This window comes from Alligator mississippiensis, chromosome 1 (assembly GCF_030867095.1).
Source record: "Alligator mississippiensis isolate rAllMis1 chromosome 1, rAllMis1, whole genome shotgun sequence".
NCBI lineage: Eukaryota > Metazoa > Chordata > Crocodylia > Alligatoridae > Alligator > Alligator mississippiensis.
In genome coordinates, this window is record NC_081824.1 from 337,774,620 (window position 1) to 337,781,409 (window position 6,790).

Below are 6,790 nucleotides of genomic sequence, written 5' to 3' on the forward strand. Positions count from 1 at the left end.
AAAGCTCTGGGAAATGCACTTGCCACTGTATCATATATACTTCTGAAAGGTCAGAGGAAAAATTTATGGGAAAAGCACAGTCATTAATGTATGTTACAAACGAAGAAATAGTGATCAATCAAACCATGACCCACAGCAGGCTTCTGAACTCTATTTTCTCCTTTTGTTTCAAGGCACAGAGCCTCATATAATGCAGCACTTTTCCATCCTCACCATTTTGTTGCACAGCAACAAAGTTAACAAAGACAAGCCCTTTCAAATCTTAAGATCCTGATCAACGCTTTTATGATGTCATCAGTCCTGCTGAATGATGGATCAGTAAAAAAAACATTCCTTCTTTTCTGTTTGTGCAGCTCAATGATAAATTTCCTATTTCAGAGTGTCATTTCAATTGAAAGCCATGGGCCATGGGCAGAGATGTGTCTTCTTGTGAAACATCAGGCAGATAAGTTTATTGCTTCAGCTCTAGGCTGAATAAGACAGAGTGGGGGCAAAAGAATATGGGATGTGGGGAGGGGCTGTTCTGGCACTTTCAGAGTGGGTGGCCTAAAGAAGTAAAAGGGATCTCATTAGGAGGAGAAGGAAGAACATGAAGCTTCTCCTGGCAGGGAAGAGGATGGTGAAAAATAGGACCCATCCTTACTCAGCTTCATCAGTTTAAAACTCTCCAGATTAAGTGCTACCCTGAGAACTATAGAAGTTAACTTTACTGGTCAAAAATCACCCAAATATATCAGAGAGTTCAAAAGTATTAGTCCTGTACTGTAAAAATATTTCTTCTTTTTCCTTTGATTCTTAGATCATTTACAAAACAAAACAAAAAATCTGCTTGGAATCAGTTCCCAGTCTGCTATTGGGTTGTCAGCATTAGTAGGACCATGAGGTTTCAAGATGGCCGCCCTAAGAAACAACAGGCTCAGAAATGGCAAATGTAATTAAAAACTTGGCAAATGTAATGACAAGCCCAGAAAATACACTAGCTTGTGACAAGTGCCTGTTTCCAGGAGCCAGACACAGGCACAGCCCTTACTGAAGAGGAGCACACTGTATATGCTAGTGCTGACTTCCTCTATGCTTATCAAGGTGTAGATTCCAGGTGCCTCTTTAGGTAAGAAAAGGGATCATTTCTGACGTATTCTGCATTTTAAGACAGGTGGCATAATAAGACTGAGATTAAGAGGCAAGGCTCTTAGGAACAGAAATATTTTTTCTTTATCATCTTTGATGCTATGGTTCAAGCAGTGAAGAAAGGGAAATGTGGAGTCTCTGCATATATCAGAAAACTTTGACTTTCCTGCAAGCTCTGCTGTTCTGAGAAAAATCAGAGAGTTTCTCTACTTTCTCAAGAGAACACAAGGACTAGCTGGTTAACCAATCTGTACAGAAATCTCAGTGACATCAGGTCAGTGACATGCACACAGAGTATGCATAACTCAAGCCAGATTCATAAATGCAGCACCCTTTTCCATCAATGTGGGGAGAAGTAAATTCAATGGATAGACAAGATGGACATTTTAGCTGTATCAAGCATTACTGCAAAATGAATAAAATCCTTGACATGCAGACCTAACATATTCTAGATGCTGGAGCAAGAAAGAAATTGTAGCAGAGGCACTGAGGCTTCAAAAAAAAGGATAGTATTTGCACTATCATAGCTTACTGGGGTCTCAAATATTTGTAACTAGCTTTCAAGAGTGAGAAGAACTAAAGAGTGGATTGCAGTGGACAATATACTTGAGCACTGCAATACAAAGGTTGGCCTTGGTCTTGGAAGAACCTATTTACTTTCCTCCAATTGCAAAAAGTGATAAAGAAATGAGAGATTAAAGACATTTGAGAAATGGATAACACCAGGGACCAAAAGATGGCCCAGAATATACAGGCACTGGCAGCTAGGCCAGGAACATAAAAGGATTTCCATTTATAAAATAGTCCCAAAGTTTCAATCTGTGAAATACGAAAATGTTTTTGGCAGAGATTCCATTAAACCAGAAACCCCCCCCCCCCCCTTCATGCTACAGAGAAAGGTATAAATTCTCATATTATAACAGAGAGTAATTTCATAATCAAGTAACTGAACTAGAAGTGGTTGATGGAATAGTTACCTGCTTTCTCTTTCTTTTCCACGTAGCTTCCCAGCTGCTAGGGCTGGATAAGTTACAGCAGTCAACTCTCTATGGGGCTGCTTTCTGCCTTCACTCCCTTTAAAAACACATTTAGAATTGATTTAAAGCCTCTAAAGTGCTAGATTTTCTCATAGAATGTGCATGTTCAAAATGGTGGTGGAGCTGATGGACTAGAAAAGGAGAGTAACAATTTTCTTTGGTCTCTATGGAAGTTATCATGAATAAAATTAATATTAAAATTAAATTGAACTATACTCAGTGTATTTTCTTATTTTTCAAGTGTTATCATAGCTCCTAGATCTCTGCTCTCATTTCACTTAAATTCTAACTATCAGCTTGTAGGCAACCTTTATGATCTAAATGCATCTCTTGTGTAAATGAAATTATGCCAAGGACCCCATTCCATGCTGGTGGAAAACCAGCTGCTGCAGTTAAACATGCCTTTGTCACCACCTGGCAGGACTGCACTAATATATTGCACCTGGACATAAAGGGCCAAACCCTATTTCACTGTTACATGCCTAAATGGTATTTATGTAGCCTCATAAATGCAATTTGGGGTGCTTATTTGGGCTTTTAGATTATATTTCTTCCTATGGCAAAATAGGTGCATGCCCAGGGACTTGCTAACCTGCCCCTCCCTGCCAAAAAAAGGCAGAGGAGAAAGGGCCCTCCAACCTTTTGGTCCAATAGCCCAGTGGTTATGATACATGCCCAGGGAGTGCAAATACAGGGCCTAGGCTCCCTACACCCAGACTGAATTTGAGTATGTTTCTCTCATGTCCCAGCAAAGTGCTCTAACCACTAGGCAATGGGCTATGTACTGCTCAGTACACCCTACTGTTGAAGATGGCCCCACAGAAGCTGTGAGGAGCCAGGGAGAAGAAAGCCAGCAAGTGGGAGGGTGATTCAATGACATGAACACTGTCCTAATAGGGACAGACCCCAGAGTTTGGGCCCTGATAGCTGCCCTCACAAAGAGGCAGCGATTGTCTAACTGCTGTTTCTCCATTTTACCCAACAATTATTCATTGCAAGATGCAGAGAAGTTAGGGGGAAAGGGAAGGACTGGAATCAGGACTCGGGCACCCCTCACTTCCAGGGCAGAGTCCACCTCGCACGGAGCAGTTCTCTTCCTAGCTCCACATACGTTCCTCTCTTTGCTGTGCAGGGGTGGATCCAGGCTGGGTGTGGTGGTGCGGTTGCAAATCCCTTGGCTCCCTGTTTACTGCCAAGTGCCCTAGTGTCAGCTGCCACCTGCACATGCAGTGAACTAACTGCATTATTACTTACCTCCATTTTCGTTGTCCTGGATCCACTGCTGTGGATGTCAGGACAAAAGCAACCTCAAGCCAATGCCCCAACTCCCTGAGCAGGTACCATAATCACAGGACTATTGGGCCAAAGGGCAGGGGGGCCTTCCGACTCTCGAATCAAGCAGTTGCTGGGATTTTTCTGAGACTAAAGTTTTGGGGACTTCCACAGCATCATGCACTTATTCTATTCCATCCTGGATCCTATGGAGGGCAGCTGTCAGAAAGCAGCCCCAAACCTTAGCTTGTCAGTACAGGTGCTCCTCTCACCCTACCACCCTGTAGCTATTCAGCCAGACTGACCATAGCTGCCCTGAAACTTCCTGCAGGGTTTAACCCTTTCCCGACTCCCTGTCACTAAAGTGGCTGGCTGGGGACAGCTGACCCTGACCCTCCCGTTTCTTACATGTAACTCCCAGAGCCAGGACAGGACTCAACCTGATTTGAGACTGCTTTGCTGTTCTCTCTGGCTTGCTCCTCAACATTACTCTCTGCTGGATCTTTCTGGTTCTTGATTCAGCTCACTCCTCAACTTCACTCTCTGCTTGATCTCCTGGCTTCTTGACTTGGCTTGCTTTTAAACTCAGCTCTCATATTGACCTCCTAGCCTCCTGACCTGGTGTGAACTTAGATTCTGCTCACCCATACTGACACTGGCCAATGCCTCAGTTCCCCAGGTGGCCCCAGACCTAGCCACCCACATCCCAGCATGACAAGAGCACACTCACAACGGAAGCACAGGGCAAGTGTGGCTACACAGGTGCACCTAGAATCCAAACTCTGTATGAATGCCAAAAATTGCACTTGCATGGCTACAAAAAGGTGAAAAAGGACTTGACCCAAAGCCTTCAGTACTCAGAAAACTCCATCAAGTTCACAACATTGCAGTCCATGTCTTCAGCTACAAGGAACACACTGCTCCACTCCACCCTTTATTTTGGCCTCCCTAAGAATATTGAGTCTAGTTCAAAGTTTTCATTCCCATCTACAAGATGCTTAATGGCATGGACCCTTGGTATTGAAAGGAATTCTTAAAGCTCCAGGAAGAAAGCTATGGTCAACAACTACAGTGCTCAGGTCCAAGGAAATTTTCTATAAGAGTAAAGCTCTTCTAGAAGAGGAAGAGCTTTCTCAGGGGTCTATGCAAGGTGAAACCACCTCCTCTAGTAAATAGGACCCATCACAAACCTTATCAACCTTCAGGAAAGGATGAGAGACAGTAATGTTTTCCTCCCTTTTTCTTCATAATGTATTGTAATTTAATTATATACACAACCACATGTACATATACATTTAATTATTTATAGGGGCCTTGGGTATTGCAGTAGATCTATTTCTGATGAAGCTGTATTGATTTGCACCACTTATGTACCGATTATCCAGTAGAAAAAAAACTTTCAAAGTAAAAATTAATCTAAAAAATAGTAATAATAATCCTGAAATCTGCTCACAGGGGAATCCTAATTTGACTTTCATTATCTTCTTTTTGGCAGAAGGACTTCACATTAACAATTCCAAGATTTGCTAGGGAAAGCAGTGACACTGGGATTTCTAAACTCTCCTTCATGACCGCATACCTTAAGAACAATATTTCTAATTAAAATTAGCTCCCCTTTTCTGTATTTCAAGGAACAGTGCCTTATAGTTCAAAAACATTTTGTAATTCTAATGTCACCTGACTTAGGACATGATCCTACAAGACCTAATTGATATGAGTAAACTCACTAACTTCAGCAGGATCAGTACCTGTGAATGATATTGGCAGGTTCATATATCTAACATCTTTTAAAGGGTCAAAATAAATGCAATGATGATCAAATATTTTTTTAAAAATATATAGCACTATGTTATCCTATATGTTGCCAAAAAATTGAGTCCACAGACTCAACAATTTACCCCAGTTTACCACTGTCTTACACTTTGTGTTCTTACTGAGAACTGTGCAGACCAACTGTACATTACTATTGAATCAGTGGTACTTTGTATTCAAATAACTATATATGGTACAAGGGGGTAGAAAATCCAGCCCTGTGTCCTACCAGTCTAACAGAACTACATACCAGGGATCTGCTTAATGGAAATTGGAACATGAAAAAAATCCAAGATGAATATGCATTGGGTCCTAGACAGAAAAAGGGGATAAGACCCTCTTTATATTGCCTCACTCTTCAACTTCCTCACAGTACCAGTGATGTTGGTCCCATGTGCGAGTCGCCATTTGCAGACCTTCATCTATTTGAAGCTGTTCAAACACTTTTGAAAGAATGTCTACAAAGGCCAGCAAATGCCAAGAGCAGTTGACTTAACACAACTCTAACTAAGGCAAAATGAACTGAAGCAATTCTCCCGTCCCTCCAGGTACTATGTTGAAATATTTTATCTGAAGTCTTCAGAACCATCCCATTGAAAATATCTTTTAAGAAGCTTCACTCTCTTCACACATCAAAAAAGTGTGCAGTATACTTGGAGGGAGGGGAGAATCCCTAAAATCAATGTTGTTATTGCAGCCTTAATAGGCTCTGCCATATTCTAGGCAGCTTAGTTTTGATAATGGCAAATTTCATTAAGATCTGTCTCGAGACACACCACACAGTTTCAGAAACCTTTAGAAGTCAGAGTTTTCCTTCAAAAAATTTTCCAGCAAGGGCTTTAGAAATACAACTAGGGGTCTCTTCTTGATCATTGTGCTACCTCTGGGGATGCAGAGTTATAGCTACCTTTGTAGTCTGGTAATAAGGGGTTACTGTCCATCCTTAGAAGTGTTTTGAATCAGACCCTAATTTGTTATGTTGTAATGTGATGTCTATTTGTAGTGCCTGTTTTCTCACATATGCTACTTTCAAGATCTTTTTCTATCATTGTATTTGGAATTGTCCTTTAAAAAAGAATCATATCATATAATGAGAAAAAAAATTCTAAATGAACCAGAGTCAATCAGTCATAAGCTATGTAACCCTTTATACTTGAAATGACTGGCTACATATATCCCAGCATGAGAAGCTATGTATTTTGTGAAATTGATCATGGACTAGGAATGGTTGGTTAAAAAGTATGGAAAATCAATATTAAAACATCAGTTTGTGGTGGATTAGGGAAAACAGGCAAGAAAGTATTTTCTTGTTCTTATTCTTCCTCTTCCTCCCCCACTAACTCCCTTTCCTCCCCACACACACACTTTTCTCCCTTCATTCTGCTGATTTTCTAAGAAACAGATAACTAAAATTATTTCAGTCGGAGTGGCATGCAGCTTATATAAGTGAATGTATGGAATTACCACAGAATGCATCTGGATTCATTCAGCGCAGTTCCCTTTGTTCTTCTCCTTCAAAAAGACAATATTAGTAATAGAGA